The 21,433-nt window shown below is 38.5% G+C and overlaps 1 pseudogene; it reads left to right on the top strand.

The window, feature by feature from the left end:
• The window catches only part of LOC149202400 (brefeldin A-inhibited guanine nucleotide-exchange protein 5-like), a 32,547-nt pseudogene extending 11,760 nt beyond the window's left edge, over positions 1-20,787 (top strand).
• The last annotated feature ends 646 nt before the right edge of the window (positions 20,788-21,433 follow it).

Raw genomic sequence — 21,433 nt, forward strand, 5'->3', positions numbered from 1 at the left:
GATTCCTCGCCAGGTAGTATAAGCTATGGCTTTCGGAGATAATCGTCAATGATATGAGCAAGTTGATTGTTATAGACATTTTTGTGCCTTGCAGCTCCAAGCATGAAATTTCCATAAACCAAGGGCTCCTAAGTCCCTAAAAGTGTTGTTCCAACCCCTAAAGGAACAAGGTCAACAAATTACAGCTTCTCCCAGAATTTCTCCACCAGAAACTGCTCAGAATCAGTCAAATCAGGATCATTTCAGCTGCTCCACTGGCTAACTGCGTTGCATAGCACCTAAATACACTAGATGGGTGCGTTGCAACGCACCTAAATGCACTATCAGGGTGCGTTGAGTGAGAAATGACAAATGGCAGTGTCATTCCGTGAGGTGGAAAGACAATGGAAGCTTCCAGAATCTTCTCCTATGACACTTGCCTCACTGGATTCGACCAAGGATGAGTAAGAGGCTCTCAGTCTCCAAGTGGAAGCAAGAACTAAAAGAGAGAAGACATTAATCAAATCATAAGCTGACTCATCCTCCTTGCATACATCTATATATGGATTCCTCATTCCAGAGATCCAGAGGCTGGAATTTTGTACATTGCAAGGAATTGCTATTGGTTTTGAGATAGATATCAGAGTATTGGGTGATTTATGCTTTATTGGAGGTGAAGAAGGGGCTTCTTTGCTGGGAGGTTGATGCTAGGTTAGGAATCATCGGTTGTAACTCCTCCTGGATCTTCTTGTATATCAATAAAAACTATTTGAGTTTCTCCTACATGCTTGTGTATCATTGATGCTTGTTACATTTGTATGTTTAGCTTAAATCTAATCCTAAGCTGTTTATGAATATATATCCATGTCTTTGTATAGTTTTCTTCTTCTGTGATCTTACAGGAACTTGGTGAAGCTGGGCAAGTAAGGGAGCAGGTAGCTGGAAGCTGTCAAAGAAGAGAGGGATTTGATCAAAGGATTAGCGCAAGACACAGGTCGGTTCTTTCTATCCCCCTCTATCTTTAATTCATAAAGGAAATACAAAAGTAGTTTTCTCTGTTTGTTTCTAAGGTAGTTGTCACACCTTAGTGGGATAGAGTAGTTCTAAATAGACACTTTTCCCGGTAACAAAATGGCGACTCCGCTGGGGATGATTGTCTAATTAGTTTGTTTGTGTATCTTTTATTGTTTGTTTCATAAACTTATAAGTAGCATTTGAACTACATTTGCCATAACAAATGCAAAGTAGACATATGTTGCTTCAATCCATTCACTGGATCTGTTTATGATTTGAACAGTTGATTCACAAATAATCTGACTGCCCTTTGTGATAGCTCTTAGACCCTCCTTATATCTACCCCCTGATTGTGCATTACTGATTGCTTTTACTCGGCCAAAAACCAAAGACTAAACTGCAAACCGTGACCCAGAACCTGGACAGATTCTCGTTTCTGCCCCAGCGCAGGTATTGTTAAGAGTTCCTGCATTTCAGAGTAGTTCCCGAAAGGGAAACCTGTGATGCAATCCAATTTCTCTGTGTTACAGGTGTGCTAATTAGACTAGCCCTGTGCGGCTGAGGTTCTTGTGCTTCATTCTTTCCAGTTTTGTCTCTGATTTTTGCAGCCCGTGATCAGTATATGTGTCTGTTTTAAAACCCCTTTTCCTTGCTGTTATTCAGCCTCCTTTGTACAAAAGACTGTAGATGTTTTTGTGTGTTTGTTGAGTCTTTTACAGTTTTCCATTGCAATAGTCGTACTGTCATCCTTTGATTTAGATCTGTCACAAGTGTCGATTTCGATCATAGGAGAAAGTTTGATTGTTATTGATGGTCGACTATACTTTTACTATTGCCTTTGGTATGAATTTGTGACTTTCTAGTGTCAAAAACGAGTACTTATTTCAAAATCTTAAAGTGTCGTAATCATCTTTATCTTTTGATTTCGAAAAGAAGCTTGTTTGTGTTTGTCGCTTGAAAGCAAATTCAGATTTGTACATCAACTTTCTTTTTAGCATCAATATTAAGAAAGTCGAAAACAAATACATGCACATGTGCATTTGCATATTGACAGTCTGTTTGGCTTGATTTAGGAAAGTGCATTTACAGTGTGCTCTTTGCTCTTTGTGAAAAGATTGTGTCTTTCTTTTCCCCTAGTAGCTAGGATTTTCATTGCTGAAAAGAGATAAAAGTTTGTTTATCATCTTTAGATTGCATTTTAGGAATTACATCTACATCTCGTGGTGAACCCAAAAGGAAAACTTCATAAGAAAGATCAACTTAAAATAAATTCAATGAATCTAACAATGCTTTGGAACTTAACACACAACATTTAGAGGTCTAGGCTAGAGACGTATTCCGGCGTCGTAAAGCCTGGTAACTGTTGTCCTCACTGATGGTTGGGTGATTCCTCCACTTTGAGACGATAAGTGCCAGTTCGGACTTGTGCTCCCACGTACCGTCGAGTATATTTTGGGAGACCCCTATAGGCTTAAATCCTTTATCCATAGGAAGCCGTGTCTACCGTCCTATCGATCACAATGCATTGAACACAACATTCGGGAAGATTGACTGCCGTACCATAAAAAGTATTTTGTAGTTTTGCGATTGGTTTGGTACTCCCTCTACCTAGATCTCCAGAGCAGTCCCTTTCGTTCCTTTTCAGACTCCTTAACGGAAAAGGTCCATCTGAGCACTTGTCACTTCAGGCTCATTAAAAATCAAAGGAGACTAGAGTCATCTTTTGTTTTTTCTCGACTCTTTAAAACTGAAAAAACAAGTTGTGTCAAAGCGTCTAAAAATTTATTTTAAACGGAATATTCATTACCCCTTTCCTACGTTGATCTTGGGTTGAGAAAATGGAGTCTACCAACCAAGGAATTCCCCTTGGTGGAAATCCTAGTCCCTTCTCCTCTTGGGGAGATGTTGGTACACCCCATATGGCCACATTGTCACTTCCAGGACTGACAATTGGTTTGCCTGTATGGCTCTTCTCAACCTTTGTCATTCAGAACACCACTATTCCTGAACAATCGAATCAACAATTAGACGAGTCCAGAGTTGCCCACCAACCTTCTACTTCCTCTAATTCTTCCTCTCCTCCTTCCTCTTCACTTGATGGGGCTGGTAAAGCCAAAAGTCAAGTTCCTAAGGAGAAGAAGGAAAAGAAGAAGAAAGAGAAGAAGAAGAAGGAGCCAAAGGCGAATGGGGGAAAACGAGTGTCGTCTAACGAAAATCCACACACTGCACCGACCAGGCCTAAATCGCCATGTGTCATTTGCAAAGGAGACCACTTTCACAAAGATTGTCCTTGCATCCCTCAGATATTAAGGGACTGGTCTCCTAGATTGCACAACCCGGTGTTGTCAACCTCTGATGATCATGTTGAAAGCACACCGTCGACTAGTGAAAGTGAAGTCCCAGGACAAAAAGGAAAATATAGATTTCCTTGTAAACTGTGTGAAGGTGATCATGCCGTTCACCGTTGTCCCTTCTTGGACAAAGCTAAAAGAGTTTTGGATGATCGTCCGGTTTCACCGTTACGACTTCCTCCTGGATATAAAAAACTCTTGCCGAGTCCGTCACTAGTTGAAAATCCGGCTGGCCCGCTCAGGTGGTCGGCTGAAGCACCTATCATTGAAGGTAAACCATCTAGATCCATACCAGACGAAAGTCAAAAGGTCGAGGCGGTAGTTGACCCGGTCTTGCCTTCAGAGGTTTCATCTTCAGATGATATACTCACTGAGGAGAACAAAGATGACACCGTCCAAATTCTCTTCATAAGCACAGACTCCAACGAACATGGGGGCAATATACCCATTCCTTTACCGCAGGATGGAAGTTCTTCAGAGTCGTACCCGACCGTCTATTCGGTCCCACCTCCAAGCAACCTAGTTGTCTCCTTCGACTCGAATCAACTAGGCAGACCCCGTTTACCAGCAAGCATACCATTCCGAATTATCGTCCAAATATATAGAATGGTTATGGTTGGTACCATCATAGATGAGGGGGCTTCTGTGAGTATCCTTTCCTCAACTGCTTGGAAAGTGCTTGGTTCGCCATCGCTTTTGCCTGAGATGAGAAATCTGACAGGCTTTGATAAAGGAACCAGTCGACCTTTAGGGATCCTTCCCGATGTGCCCATAACATTGAGAGGGAAAACCATTCACCTAAACGTAATGGTAGTTCAAGGACCCCTAGATTACAATATACTCCTTGGACGAGACTATATTTATTGCATGGGAGCGATTGTCTCCTCACTCTTTAGAGTAACGTGTTTTCCGCATGAAGGAAGAGTGCTCAAGCTCGTGGACCAGCTTTCATTCCCCGGATCATACAGAACAAATAGTCATATACCATCCCTGAATGGTCTTTTCACGCAAGAAATGTCTCAATCTCCAGTCCGTCCTCCCGATGAGCGCGATTAATTCGAAGGGATATGACTGAAACACAGGGGGCATGCATCCTGGTCTGCTTCGGCAGGAAAACTTCGGGTATAGGGTAGGTTTCCGTGGGAGAATATGCCTAGTCTGTACCCCCGTCCGTGAGTGGAATAGGGGGTTATTCTAGTACAGGATTCTCTTGTCAAAGTTATGTGAGTTGGCGAGCACCGCCACTCACCTTTGTTTATCTCGGTAGACATCGCCGAAGAAGTGTTTTGTTTACGCCGTGAATAGAGCAATCTTTGGGTAACATGTAAGAGGTATACCCTTCCTGATAAAACACATGTTTTGTCAGCTCGAATAGAGGGTGACCTTGAAACTCTGTTTTATACCTGGGGGCATGCAAGCCTTTTGGCATGCAAGCGAAGAGCGACTATATATTTTTTTAAATTTTTAGGACCTCTAACCCTTTAAACCCGTAGGATTGGTCGTTTCCTAACTTGCATAAAGAAAGGATGTGGGACAAAACTCTAAAAATTGTCGTTTTTATATGAGACATTCTTATCATATGACTGGATTAATCAAGCAGTGTTACCGCGAGGTTCAAGCTCGTTAAAAAATAAACCTGGACCGAGCAAATGTTTCCACCCGCGTTTAAGCTCGTTAAAAAATGAACTATTCCCCGGTAAATAACCACCGTGAATGTAGTACTTCAGCCATTAAATCCTTGGTCGTGTTTGCACCGTCACCTCCACTTTCACATTGGCCGATCATTCACCTACATTTGATTGTTTACCCAGTTTGAGGAACAGCTGTGAAGAGTGATTTCACTAGCCATCCTTGTGACACTGCCGTGATTGGAAAATTCCAAACCTTACCTGGAATCAGCTGCTACCCATTTTATCACTCGTTCCTCAAAAGACGAGTCTCCTTTAAGCTCTTTTCAACTGACTCGTAAAATGTGAAAAGATTGCCGAGTCCTTGGCCTTCCAGCTCATTAAAGGAACAGGAAGTGCTATCCCTCCTCTAGATTTTAATCTTTTTGGACCTAAGGGATTATTGCACAAAAAGATCGAGCGCTTGTTTTGTTCGGCTCGTTAAAACTATCGAAAATTCATCCCTTCTATATTGTTTTATACTTTTTCGGACTTAAGGGATTAGATGACGAAAAAGGAATTTTGGAGTTACCTTTATGTACCTTTTCAGACTCTCTAAAAATGAAAAGAACCGAGTTATCTTTGTCGTTAAACTCGTTAAAAAGATTAATAGCGACAAACTTGTCTTTAGAGGAGAACGAGTTTCACTATTGCTAGGCTCGTTAAAACATAGCGATGGGTTCTCCCGAAGGGCAAATTATAGAACAAGCATATGTTATCCTCCTCAAGCTTGACAAAAATAAAGAGGTACTGGTCAGCAATGACTGGGGAAAAATTGGGAAGAAAAATCAAAGAATCTTTGTTGGTAGCAAGTCGCTCTTGAACATGACACTTCCACTCCATGTCCGAGTCGAGTTGGGTTGTTTCATTCACCGGTCACATCACCATGGTCACACCATACCATCCACATTTGGGGTTAATGCTACCAATCCATCACATAAGTGTCACCGACATGTTCAAGAGAAGTCATCCAGAGAAGTCACCTATGTCCCACCCACTACCATACATTATACTCCATTCTTTCATGACCACCATCCTGAACCGTATATCATCAGATTGTTTTCACCTCCATCAAAATCATTTGCTCCGTTCCATGTCATTGATGTGGGATTCATTAAGGCCCTCCTTTGACGGATCACTTCTTGTCGACATCAACTCATTATCCAAGAAGTTGGTCTAGGAACACCCCATTCAGTACTTTGAAGCTTGCATGCCTCAATGGCAAGTTTCTCACTTCCGGCGACAGGTTTACATCAATGGCCTTTGACCGAAAGATTTTGCATGGTGTTCGACACCAAGACCTTTATTCACACCACGTGAATTGTACTGTAGTACCTTGAGGGTCATTATCATTATCGGTGATTCCTCTCGCGCTTGTTAACAGTTTACATCATTGACTGGTAATCAAGCGATGTCTTTCCATGTTCAACTTCAGAACATTTCTCACATGGATTGACTTGTACTTCGAGTGAAGATCGGACGAGATTGAAGACCCCGGATCTAGTTTCATCCATCCGGGCTGCGACATATATTCAGGAAAATAAAGACATTAAATGTACAACATTGTAGCACAGATAATCATCCTACCAAAAGGATGCTGGCTCTATCAGAATCATCAGTCTACACTCAGACGATTGTCTGTCCTATGTACATGAAAATGAATTTATAAAGTTGAGCATGGGAATGCCCACCTCAGCTAGATCATGAAAAAAAATATGAAGATAATGTATTGTATTGTATCTTATTACAGGTCTCCTCCCAGCATTGAAAGAACTTCGGATCCTCATAATAAAGCATTTCACCCGATTAATGGCCTCATACTTTAGGGGGCAACTGTTATAGACATTTTTGTGCCTTACAGCTCCAAGCATGAAATGTCCATAAACCAAGGGCTCCTAAGTCCCTAAAAGTGTTCTTCCAACCCCTAAAGGAACAAGGTCAACAAATTACAGCTTCTCCCAGAAGTTCTCCACTAGAAACTGCTCAGAATCAGTCAAATCAGGATCATTTCAGCTGCTCCACTGGCTAACTGCGTTGCATAGCACCTAAATACACTAGCTGGGTGCATTGCAACGCACCTAAATGCACTATCAGGGTGCGTTGAGTGAGAAATGACAAATGGCAGTGTCATTCCGTGAGGTGGAAAGACAATGGAAGCTTCCAGAATCTTCTCCTATGACACTTGCCTCACTGGATTCGACTAAGGATGAGTAAGAGGCTCTCAGTCTCCAAGTGGAAGCAAGAACTGACAGAGAGAAGACACTAATCAAATCATAAGCTGACTCATCCTCCTTGCATACATCTATATATGGATCCCTCATCCCAGAGATCCAGAGGCTGGAATTTTGTACATTGCAAGGAATTGTTGTTGGTTTTGAGATAGATATCAGAGTATTGGGTGATTTATGCTTTGTTGGAGGTGAAGAAGGGGTTTCTTTGCTGGGAGGTTGATGCTAGGTCAGGAATCATCGGTTGTAACTCCTCCTGGATCTTCTTGTATATCAATAAAAACTATTTGAGTTTCTCCTACATGCTTGTGTATCATTGATGCTTGTTACATTTGTATGTTTAGGTTAAATGTGATCCTAAGCTGTTTATGAATATAGATCAATGTCTTTGTATAGTTTTCTTCTTCTGTGATCTTACAGGAACTTGGTGAAGCTGGGCAAGTAAGGGAGCAGGTACCTGGAAGCTGTCAAAGAAGAGAGGGATTGGATCAAAGGATTAGCGCAAGACACAGGTCGGTTCTTTCTATCCCCCTCTATCTTTAATTCATAAAGGAAATACAAAAGTAGTTTTCTCTGTTTGTTTCTAAGGCAGTTGTCACACCTTAGTGGGATAGAGCAGTTCTAAATAGACACTTTTCCCAATAACATTGATATCTAAGCTAACTAACAAAGCAAGTGAATAAGACAGAAATCAACCAAACAGAACTGGAATTAAAAAAACTAAGAAAAACAAAGTCAGCAAAGAGGCTAATCCCATGTCACTAGTTATTTCAAAAATTATATGCAAATGCCCAGGCCTACTCTATCCTGAAACATACACACACTGATCAGCGTTAACAGCAATATACAAAGCTGGTAAAATCATAAATAGAAATGAAATGTTAATATCATAACAGATGAAATATATACATAGGTGGATAACTATGAAACATGTATAGTGAAAATAAGGAAACGATACATAAAAACTGTACAGCAAAAAGGAAACAAAACCTCAGTGTGCAGGGGCCCTCTGCACGACCTTTGTCAATAGGCTATCACTCCAAAATTATGCACACGCAGTCATATAAAAATAGAGTCTTCTTTATAACTCAAAACAAAGGAATAACCCTCTCGTTACCACAGTAGGACTAATGTCATGGCACAGTAAACTTTAACAGCGAAATTACATTAAAAAAAGACTAACTCTATGTGTATAGAAACACGTTATTTATAGCAAAAACTTCATAATTGTTTTCCTGTGAAACTACGTCAACATAAGACACGTAAAAGACATCGTCCATGGATTTAGCATAATGGTTGCCGAGATTATTAAATCTATCAACTGTGGTTGTTGGATTCACATCATGGGGCATTCTACAGCTGTCAACATGTCCCCAGGGATCTAGGAATGACCACGAATCCTTCACGTGTTTGAAAACGAAGTCCTGTTGTTGTAGGACTCCTCTGTTTGACCACCGCTTGACCACCGTTGACCACGGCTTTCTTTGATGAATCCGGCTAAACCAATAGGACCTGATCCATGTCCAGGTCATTCTTGACCTACCCACATGTCCTGTTTTGCCTGATGACACCTGCAACTTGGAGTTTCACAAAAACAACTGCGGAAAGTGGCTGCATTCCGCAGCTCATGAGAAAAATCTAAGTCAAATAGAAAACACAAAAACATAGTCAGAAAAACACTTAAGTTCTCTTTTAGAATCAATATGCAATGATTTTGATAGCTTATGAGGTTCCAGGTGAGGGGAAAAAGTCTAGAAAAGTGTGTAGGAGATATGTAGTTTCAAGACTCAACGTACCCCCACTGTGAAGGTGTTGCATGTCCCCATGCAACCAAAACTTTGATCATCCTCCTTTCAGTTCATGTGTTCTAAGACCTCTGCCAATACATCCAGCCTTCTTTTCTTCTTTCTTGGGACCACTGTCATCCTCGGCTTCCTCATTAGACACCTGAATTTGAGGTTGATGAGAGCCCTGCTCAACCTCCTGTTCTTTTTCTTTAATTTTCTATTTTTCTTCTGCCATAGCCCAAGATGCAACATGGTGTTGTCATGAATAATCCTATCTAACCTACCCTATTCTTTCAATGTTTCATTTTCTCTTTTGATGTGTCTATTTAAGACCTCTAGCTCAAAAACTCCTTGTTTTAGTGATTGGATTTGAGCTTCTTGAGCTGTATTAGGCTGGGCAGATGAAGTGCCTTGGTCTATGGCTGTTTTCTCCAACGTCTCAATATAATCATACATTTCTTGCTAGATTGGATCTATCTCAGGTGTAGTCTTCCTTGGGTTGTTCCCAAAATCTGGTTGAGAAGGACTGATCTCAAACTCTGGTCGAGAAGGACTATTTTCAAAATTTGGCTGACGAATAGGATTATGGTGTGGGCCACAGCCAGGAGGGATTGTTGAAGGTTGTTCCAATGTTTCTCCTCATAAATCAATAAAGTGGGGCCCTTTCGTTTGTACCTTCCTCAATTTTCCTTTAAGTCTGGAGCTCCTTCTTAAATTTTGTGAACTAGTGTCTTCTTTCTCCACACTTTGTTTTTCTTTCCCTTTTCTCTTCGCTGTAGCTAACTGTTCCTGAAGGTAAACTAGTCTTTCAGACAGTATTTGTTGGTCCTCTTCTGAGGAAGGTTATGGGGTTTGATAGACAACCTCAATATTTCTTTTCCCTTTTGATTTTCTTAGCTTCTTACCCTCAGTTCTTTCCTTCCTACTTTCAGATAGTTTTTCTTCCCTACTAGTTTCTTCAACTATGTTAGTAGGAGTATTCTGAATTCTATCACTTGTTTTCTTTCTTCTGATTCTCCTTGATGAGCTGCTTTGAGGGGTTTCTTGTGGATCTTGAAAGAAATTTCTAACTAAAAACTGCTCCCAGGTGTCCTTCTTTTCCTTTAATTGTCTTTCAATCAAAATTTTCACAAGGCTGTGATGATACAAGTGGGGTTCTACGTCCCCCAGATTCTTTTGGACGGTGATGGACATTTTCTTCAGGCTATTTAACAAGAAGTAGGGCAAATTAATAGTTTGGTTTTCTAGAAAATTCATCAGCAACCGGGTGTGGTACATGTACATTGACCCGAATCGTCCCTCACAGGTAATGAATTTCTAGATTATTAATAATAGACTAGCCCATTTTTCTTCTAAAGCAGAGACAAGGATTCCACGTTTGAAAATGGTTACATCCATACTTGGATTTCGTAGGATAACCCTCCATGCTCTCTCGTCAAAGATTTTATTTTTGAACCACTGTTCTTCCTCCTGTGGGAGTTCTGTTGCAGTTTCTATGGATGCCTTTGTGATTGAGAATTTAAGGTCTCCAACCTCAGCTTCCACTCCGTCAAAAGACCTCGCAAAATTCTTCATAACTTCCTTGTTGTAGCCTCTGAATTTCTGAAGGAATTGTAGCCACCATGCCTTCCTTAACATACTTTTTAATTGTTGATACCCTTCCATAAATTTGGGCCCTTCCGGTTCTGCTCTCAACAGAGGACACATTCCTTCCCATACTTTAAAATACGTCTGCATGAATGATAGACTGACGAAGGTGAGACAGTTGTGCTTGCGGGGAATGTAGAAGGACTGTGCAGAAAAACCAATAGTCGCAAATGGAGGGACAGAGAATAGGTAGCGAGAATGAGTTCACAGAATGAAGGCTAGAATGGGTTCACAGAACGAGGGCTTATGTGACCAGACCAACAATACAAATGCAACTTTGATGGGGCAGTATGGAAATAGTGTGAACCCAACAAAGTTTTGAACTAGACGGCTGTGGAATAGACATTAGCATGCTCACAAAATGGCTGCGAAATTTGTGCAGTGGAAAAGAGTTGTGACCAAATCGATCATGTCCTCATAATTACTCATTTTAATAGATGGAGTGTCAAAGTACGATTGAACACGAATTAAGTTCGGAGATGGATCATAACGCTGTTAGAAATTACTGCAAGGTTCGTGGTGGAATTATGAAAAGCCTATGGAGTGGTTATGGAAGCTATCAAGGTGAATCATTACATATAATGGAGCTAGTGGTTTCATAACTATTTAAAATGTGTTTTAAAAACACTATTTGAAATAAACTTTGCTCGTACCTTGGAACTTACCACTTCCGTCCACTGACCTTTGATTGGCTGCTTCCTGATGATGCTTCTAGGTGCTTTATATCTTCAGAATATCTTCCTTTTTCCATACCTGCATTTGATTTTCATGATCATTTAACTAACATCTGACTGTCAGTGTTGAAAAACAAAGTGATGGTTGCAGAATCGGCTTCTAGCTGCGGAAACTGGGTTCAGCTGCGGAAACTAACACAGTGATCATATGACTGAATGGAGATGGATAAATGATGACTGAGTGAATGAAAATGGTCATAAAAGGAATTTTATTGGCGGAATGAGATGATGAAATGAAATGAAATGAAGTGAAGTGAAATGAGGTGAAATGAAGTGAAGTGAGATGTCAAGAAACTATGAATACAACGAGAGAGGATTTTTTATTTTTATTTTTGGAAAATATAGGGCATCAGGAGTTCCTGATTTTCGCCCTGTATTTTCTGTATAAGACTGCCAATCAGTGATTGGTTTCAGGCTTATACACATATTTTTTTTTATTTTTTTTTTTAACAGAAAAGAACAAAGGCTAGGCTGGTGGAGAAGAAGGATTCTTCTTCACCAACCCTATTGCAGAACTATCTTGAAAGATTTTGACAAATTCCTCTTTTGAGAGTGGCTTATGATAGATCTTTAATCTGTGGCCATTCAAAATAATAGGATTTTTATGTTCATCAATGGTTTTGATTCTTACCACTCTATTGCTAAAGATTTTGTCAATCTCATATGGCCCAAGCCAATGAGTATGAAATTTTCCTTTAAAATCTTTAAACTTGGAATCAAATAGCAATGCCCAATCTCCTTCTTGAAACTTTTTCTCCTTGATGTATTTGTCATGCCACTTAGCTCTTTGATATTGAACTAGATCAGTTCTTAGGATTGCCTCTTGTCTGATCTCATCTAGCTCATTCAACTGATCCATTCTATGCTTTTGGGCTTTTGATAAATCCATTCCCAACTGAACTGCCATCTTGAAAGTTTTGACTTTGAACTCAATGGGGAGCAGGACTTCTTTCCCATAAACAAGTTCATAGGGAGAATGTCCTGTTGTATTTATCCATGTAGTTTTGTAGGCCCACAAAGCTTCAGGAAGCCTTTCTTCCCAATCTCTTCTATGTAGATGAACAGTCTTGTTGATGATGCCTTCAATAACTTTGTTTGTAAACTCCACTTGACCATTTGCTTGCGGATGGTAAGGAGTAGATTTTCTGTGCTTGACTTTGTATTCTTCCATCAGCTTCTCCACCAAGTTGGATGTGAATTGGCTTCCCTGATCTGTCACAATTTCTCTTGGAACACCAAAGCGAGTAAAAATATCCTCACAAAGAAAACTAACAACTGAATGCTCAGTAGCAGAAAATAATGCTTTGGCTTCTACCCATTTAGTGACATAATCAATACATACCAATATATACTTTCTTTGTTTAGATGGTGGGTTAATAGGTCCAATGAAATCTAAAGCCCATTTTTCAAAGGGTTCGATGAGTACTTGTGGCTGCAATGGCATTTCATTTGAAAGGGTAGGTTTACCTACTCTTTGGCAGCTGTCACACATTTTGACATATTATTTTGCATATTTGAAGAGGGATGGCCAATAATATCCTAAAGAGAAGATTTTATAGGCTATCCTTTTGTCAGCAAAGTGTCCGTCGCATGGTTCATCATGAAATGCTTTGAGGATATCAGGCATTTCATCTTCCCTAACACATGTTCTGATCACAAGATCTGGCCCTGTTTTAAACAATTCGTTAGAAAACCATGAATATTTTGAACTCTCCTGAATAATATGTCTTTTTTTCACTAGGAAATAAATGTAGAGGTAGTTTCCCTGTAACCAAATAGTTAGCTATATCTGCATACCAAGGGGTCTTAGTAGTTACTGCGAATAAATATTCATCAAGAAACTTATCCTCTACAGGAGAATCTTCTTTAGTATTCTGAATCCTATACAAGAAATCAGCTACTGTATTTTGTTTCCCTGGTCTATCCAACACAGTAATATTGAATTCCTATGAAAGTAGGAGCCACCTTGTAACTCTGCCATTAGTAACAGGTTTGTTCATTAGATATCTAATTGTAGAATGATCAGTATGAATAAAAGTTTCATAGCCTGTTATATAATGTCTGAACTTATTGATTACATGAACAACAACTAAGAACTCTTTTTTAGTCACAGTATAGTTCAACTCAGTGGGAGTTAAATTTTTACTGGTATAGTAAATGGCATAAGGAACTAAATCTTTTTGACCCAACACACCTCCTAAAGCTGTATCTCAAGCATCTGTAGAAATATGGAAAGGAAGTTTCCAATTTGGTCCTCTCAAGATATGCGCTTCAGATATTCTTGTTTTCAAAGTTTCAAATGTTGATTGGAAATCAGGATCCCACTTGAATTCACAATATTTTGTAAGCAGTTTGAAGAGCTATTTTAGTGAAGTTTTCTATAAATCTTCTATAATATCCAGTGAATCCAAAAAAACTTCTAACATCTTTTTGACAATTTGGAATAGGCAACCTAGAGATGATTTCAACCTTTGATATATCAACTTTAATCCCATCCCCTGAAATATGATGTCCTAAAACAATACCTTCAGTAAACATCATAAAGCATTTTTCATGGCGTAATGAAAGGTTTGTTTCTTTACATATTATAAGGACTTTTTCCAAATTTTCTAATGCCTCTTCAAATGAATCACCATAAACTGTAAAATCATCCATATAAACCTCTATACAATCATGGATTAGATAAGAAAAAATTCCTAGCACTGCTCTTTGGAATGTTGCGAGTGCATTACATAATCCAAAAGAAAGCACTCGATAAGCAAAATTTTCCCATGGATAGGTAAATGTGGTCTTATCCTGATCCTCAGGTGCTACCTGAATTTGATTATAACCACTAAAACCATCCAGAAATGAAAAGTACTTTTTTCTTGCTAATGTATCTAATACTTGATCGATAAAGGGCAAAGGAAATTGACCCTTTAAAGTTGCTTTGTTTAATTCCCTGTAATCAATGCATACCCTCCATTTACCATTCTTTTTGGGTACTATAACCAAAGGAGAAACCCATCGGCTATTTGAAATTGGATAAATGAAGTTTACATTGAGTAGTTTTTGGAGCTCTTATTTCACTATCTCCCTAAGATTTGGATTCATCCTTCTCTGAGGTTGTCTGATTGGTCTACTATTTTCCTCGATATAGATATGATGGATGCAAGTCTTAGGGTCAATACCTTTCATATCAGTATACTCCCATGCAAATGCAATAGAATGTTTTTGCAAGATTTTGGTTAGCTCTTCCTGTTGTGACTTTTCCAAATTTTTGTTGATATTCAATGTCTTACCTGAAAAAATCTCAATGGTAGAACTACCAAACTCTTCCATAGAGTAAAGAGACATTTGTCTTGATGATAAGTACTCAATATTAGAATCTAACTGAAATTTTGTGTGGTCATATTCTGAAGATGTTTCAAAATTTTCTAATGTGTTTAGAATTTGACTATCTTCACTCATTTCAGAAATGGTAAAAACAGGTTTTATACTGTCCTCATCATCGACCCATTCATTGTCTCCTACTTCTGTAACTGCCTTTGCTGGAGGATACAAATTGAATTTCTTTGTCAAACTACCATTAGAAATGTACATATCTCCAAATCTACAACTAATGAAAGCATCAGCTGTGGCTAGCCAAGGTCTTCCTAAGATAAGTGGATGCCCTCCTAAATTACTCTTGGGAGTTAAAATCATGAATTCTAATGGATATTCCCAAGAATCTAAGGAGACTGAAATATCCTCTAAAACACCATCTGGTTTGATTATTGATCTATTTGCAAGTTGCAGTAAGGTGGGTGTAAAAAGAAGATTAGAAAGTTTAAGCTGCTCCATAGTCTGTCTACTCATAATGTTGATAGCAGCCCCTAAGTCAATCAAAGTACTTGGAATTTCTATCCCATTTATATGTGTCTTGACAATTGGACTACCTAGATCTACATATTTCTGCATGGTAATTTTTCCCATCATGATATCTGCAATTTTTCCTACCAGGTGGATTCTTCTTGTATCTCTTGGTTTCCTTCCTAGTCTTTTGAGACTCAACTCCTTTATTGTTTTTTCTAGAATAGGAATCTCTCTAATGGCTTGTAGCAAGGGAATATTGATATAGACATTCTTTAATTCATCTAGAAAATCATAGTCAGGCAACAAGATTTTTTTTCCACCCCTTTGTCAATTTGTAATCTTTCAGGGAAAGGAGGTGTGGATGAAGATGCAAGTTGCTCAACTATAGGAGTTATGTGGGTTGACTCTTTTTCTTTTTCTTTTTGAATGTTTGGGTTTTGAAGAGATGCTTCCTCAAAATCTTTATTGGTTTTAAGAGAATATTCCTCAGAGGTATGCTCTTGAACATCTATAGAAGGTTTTTCTAAAAATCTACCAGACTTGAGCTGTACATCATTAAGAGGAACAATCATATAGGTAGGAAATTGTTGTCATTCTACCATGTAAGAATTCTGAGGATTTTTGTTATTGGGATTTGGCAATGGCTAGGCTGGGAGTTGATTTGTCTTTTGCTGAAATGGAAGCAAGAGTTGAGGATTTGGATTTTGTTGAGAAGGTTGTTGTTGCGGAAATGGTAATGAAAGTTGTGGGTTTTGATCTGGAATTTGTGGATTTTGTTGATTTTGAAAAGATGGAGGATATTGATAAAATTGAGCAAATCTCCCATAAGGATTTTGCATCCCTTGTGTCCATGATTGGTATGGATTTTGAGATTGGGGCCAAGGTCGTTGCCAAGAGTTCCAACTTGGTGGGAGCTGAAAGTTCATAGGATTGTTAAATCCTTGATTTTGTGGCCCCTGCCATGGTCTTCTTGAAACAAAACAAAGGGACTCTACTGAATTTGGATCTTCCTGAAAGACAGCTTTGAGCCCAGGAATTGAAGGACAATCCTTGGTCTCATGGCTCTCTAAGCAAATCACACATGTTTCTACAACTTTTGCATCTAAGGGACATTCCCTTAAAGCATGTTTCTTTCTACATTTTGGGAAAAAGATGGCTAAGGCTTCGGCTTCTGCTTTCTATTTGTTTTGTATTTTAAGGGTGTCTAGTTGTTCACTAAGGCTCCCTAGAATATCAGTTTTGAACTTATCAAGCATATTTCCAATCTCTACCCTACTTACTGATCCAGTTGCAGATTTGTTTGCTCTAATAAGAGAAGGATCTCTAGGCCCTTTTCCAGTTTTAAATTTTCCCCTTGAGAGATGGACACATAGTTCTGCTATGTCATTGAGTGGAAGTTGAGAAATATATCCCTTCCCCATCATGTTTAAAATGTCTATCCATTCATCTCTAATGGCTTTTAATAGAAGGGATTTCAAGGTTTCCTCATCTAAATTACTCATTTTTGCTCTCTTTAAGTTGTATTGAAATCTTTAAAGTAAATCCTCCAAGTTTTCATCTTCTTTTTACATCATCTTGAATACCTCATCCTTATGATTGGTGGGCATACAATAATCCAAGTATCTATCCAATTTTTTTTGTTTCATATCATTCCAAGTCCTAATAGATTGAGTCACTAATCCCATGAACCATTTCAAAGCAACTCCATTCAATGTTGAAGGAAACAGTTTGAGTTTTTGAGAGTCTTCCATATAATCATAGGTTTGGCACAAGACTTCAAACTCAAATAGAAATGTTTCAGGATCCTCACTTCGCAACCCATAAAATTTTGGGAGGACAGATGGATAAATGTTTTTCATTGTTGTATGGGTTTCCTCATCGGCTATAGGGAATAAAAATGAGTTATCTCCATCCCTATTTCCCCCATTGTTACCTCTACCTCCTCCATTGTTTCCTCTTCCTCTACCTCGACCCCCTCCTCCAAATCCATTTACTGCTTCCTTTGTCATGATAGTTTCCTCAGAGTTCTCAGAGTCCTCTAGTTCTTCTATTAATGGAGAATGAGGAAGAATTTCTCCCTCCTCTTCTTCAAGTGATTCTAATTCTTTGATTACAATATGTTCCCCTGTAGAAGTGAAGAAAGGTTCTTCTCCTAGGTCAGATTTAATGGATAGTGTGGGAGAGTCTCCTAATTCGGTTGCTGCCCCTTGAATTCTAGGAATCCTAAGGTTGGGAGTGTGAGTCGGAGATGATGGAGGTGTATCTTGTCTATGCCTTGAAGTAGTTGGAGTTGTGAAAATCAAACTTTTGGCCCTAGCTATAAACCTTCCCCTAGAATCTCTTGCTCTATGCATGCCATTTTTTATTTTTTATTTTTTCAAGTCGGGCTAATAATTCTCTTTCTGATCTTCCAGGTCACACTAGGTGCAAGAAGAGAGCATAATCAAGAAATTATTAAACTAACAACTCTCTTTTTTGATCCTCCAGATCACACTAGGTGCAAGAGGAGAGCATACCTCAAGAAGTTATCAATTTTTCCCTTCTTTCTTTTTAAGAGATTGGCTACCTAGTTACACTTCCCTGGCAATGACGCCAAAATGTTTAGTCAATTTAGTGTCCTAAATTGCTACATTAATTATCAATCCGGGAGTCGTAAATTGATGAAGTGTGGTGCACTATATGTGCAAGACAACCTCTTTCTTACCTTTTTGTTGTTTTCAATTTTTATTTTGTTTTGGGGGTTTTTATCTTTGTTTATCTCCTAATATGAATGGAAATCCTATTCCTGAGTTTTAATAATACTCTAGAAGGCAAGTATGGATATAGATTTTAAGGCAATTATGTCCTCTATAATGATTTTCAGAACTTAATACTTCAGAGGGTCTTAGAACATACTAGTGATGAAATTAATACTTGAACAAGAATAAAAATATGCTGCTATTTAAATCAAGAAAATAATGAACTATTGATCATGAAACCATTATCTCTGCTGCTGTCTAAATATAGAAAAATGAATTAAGCTACTCCACTCAAATAAATAAAAAATTGCAATCTAGTAAAAGTAAAATCAATTCACATCATTCATAGTCCAATACCTCGCCAGGTAGTCTAAGCTATGGCTTTCGGAGATAATGTCAATGATATGAGCAAGTTGATGTCTAATTGCAAAAAAGTAAAACTAAAATCAAATCACATCATTCATAATCTGATTCCTCGCCAGGTAGTCTAAGCTATGGCTTTCGGAGATAATCATCAATGATATGAGCAAGTTGATGTCTAGTTGTAGAAAAGTAAAACTAAAATCAAATCACATCATTCATAATACGATTCCTTGCCAGGTAGTCTAAGATATGGCTTTCGGAGATAATCGTCAATGATGAGCAAGTTGATGTCTAATTGTAGAAAAGTAAAACTAAAACCAATCACATCATTCATAATCTGATTCCTCGCCAGGTAGTATAAGTTATGGCTTTCGGAGATAATCGTCAATGATATGAGCAAGTTGATATCTAAGCTAACTAACAAAGCAAGTGAATAAGACTGAAATCAACCAAACAGAACTGGAATAAAAAAAACTAAGAAAAACAAAGTCAACAGAGAGGCTAATCCCATGTCACTAGTTATTGCGAAAATTATATGCAAATTCCCGGGCCTACTCTATCCTGAAACATACACACACTGATCAGCGTTAACAACAATATACAAAGCTGGTAAAATCATAAATAGAAATGAAATGTTAATATCATAACAGATGAAATATATACACAGGTGGATAACTATGAAACATGTATAGTGAAAATAAGGAAACGATACATAAAAACTGTACAGCAGAAACGAAACAAACCTTGGTGTGCAGGGGCCCTCTGCACGGCCTTCGTCAACAAGCTATCACTCCAAAATTATGCGCATGCAGTCATATAAAAACAGAGTCTTCTTTATAACACAAAACAGAGGAATAACCCTCTCATTACCACAGTGGGACTAATGTCACGACACAGTAAACTTTAACAGCGAAATTACATTAAAAAAAGACTAACTCTATGCGTATAGAAACGCGTTATTTATAACAAAAAATTCATAACTGTTTTCCTATGAAACTACGTCAACAGAAGACACGTAAAAGACAACGTCCATGGATTTAGCATAATGGTTGCCGAGATTATTAAATCTATCAACTATGGCTATTGGATTTGCATCGTGGGGCAGTCTACAGTTGTCAGCATGTCCCCAGGGATCTAGGAATGACCACGAATCCTTCACATGTTTGAAAACAGAGTCCTATTGCTGTAGGACTCCTCTGTTTGACCACTGCTTGACCACCGTTGACCACGACTTTCTTTGATGAATCTGGCTGAACCAATAGGACCTGATCCATGTCCAGGTCATTCTTGACCTGCCCACGTGTCCTGTTTTGCCTGATGACACCTGCAACCTGGAGTTTAACAAAAATAGCTATGGAAAGTTGAATCAGCTGCGGAAAGTGGCTACATTCCGTGGCTCATGAGAAAAATCTAAGTCAAACAGCAAACACAAAAACATAGTCAGAAAACCACTTAAGTGCTCTTTTAGAATCAATATGCAATGATTTTGATAGCTTATGAGGTTCAAGGTGAGGGGAAAAAGTCTAGGAAAGTGTGTAGGAGATATGTATTTTCAGGACTCAACATCTATATGTATGAGTATGGTTTTAGTTTATAATTTTATTCTAGTGTATTTGATGTAGTTCTTACTTCTAATTTGTAAATGTTCATTTACATCTTTTTCCGTATTTCATTTCTATTTTTTTAATTAATTGATTATATATATATATAATATTCAATGTATCCCATTTTGCGGGGTCTACATAGCCATATGAGACACTTGAATCCCCATGCCTTTCTTTCCTTGTCTCCCATGACATAGATTAGTGGTAGGTTTATATTTTTGTGTGTTTTTTATTTCAATCATTTTTTCCCTTGTATTTCCTAGTCTTGATACAGTGCATATACAAAATCAATTGAAAATTCTCCTTAAAGAAGCATGGTTATAATATAATGTCATATACGTATAATTCAATAAGAATGTCCAATATTATGAATCTACTGACCATTGAATGCTATACATTTTTTTTGCAGGATCTTCACTTTGGACAGTTCTGAAATTTTATCTTAGCATTTGATCTTCAGTCATCAATATAACTAATATATTTCATCCTTGCAGGGTCTAATTCCAGTTGGGGCCTTGAAACTCGTGGAAGTTATTAGATTAGATGTAGATATTGATGTAAAAACCATTATTGGTTTCCAATGCTTGCGGGATTGTCAGATTTAACCTCTGATCCTCGGACAGAAGTGAGGAATTGTGCACTTGAGGTGCTTTTTGATCTGTTGAAGGAGAGAGGTCACAAATTCTCATTGGCATTCTGGGAAAATGTATTTCATCGTGTATTGTTCCCCATATTTGATCAAGTGAGACATGCAGGAAAGTTGGTAATGTGCTTTCTTCTAGGGACTAGTTGTTGGCATTATGGTTTAGGTGTTGTCCTTGATGGCAACTCACATATATGATAACCATATGTATCCACAGGTAAGTTCATAAATGATAAAGCGATGCATGATGGCAACTCACATTGTAACAGTTCAATTCCGAGGTAATAGAGTAATGACACAGAAGAATAGATCAAAATCAAGAAATTGAGGAAAGATATTTTTTTAAGTTGCATATGTTGCTTAACCTAGTCTAAGTCATGTATACACACCGGTTCACAGAATAGAAGGCATATATACATATGAACATTGTTGGCTTATTGGGGCCTGACCCAGGTTTAGAGTTAATTTAGCTAAACAAATCCCGGTACTACTGGCCCTTTCAGCAACAGTCCGCAGAGTGCGGATTGAGGTCTCACCTGAAGTAGTATGGGAGGGTGCTAGAACCAGGTTTCTGCACCCTGGAGATGTCTGATGAGTTCAAGTGGTCCGTGGTTTGACCCTATGTGTAGGTTGCTTCGCGCACTTTCCTATACCTCGTATCCTAATATACTGCCTTTGCGGAACCCTACCCAGGGGTTGAACACCGCGCTTTGTGTTATTATCCAAGGCCTTACTAGTATTCTAATGTTAGTTTATTATCTTAGCCTACTTGTGTGCTTTAAGTTATACTTAACAACATAAACCATTCATACAAGCGTGCACAGTAAATAAACAGTATATTTGC

The sequence above is a fragment of the Pinus tabuliformis genome, chromosome 2_1, assembly GCF_031772625.1.
Source record: "Pinus tabuliformis cultivar Carrire ecotype Pingquan chromosome 2_1, CPIR1, whole genome shotgun sequence".
NCBI lineage: Eukaryota > Viridiplantae > Streptophyta > Pinopsida > Pinales > Pinaceae > Pinus > Pinus tabuliformis.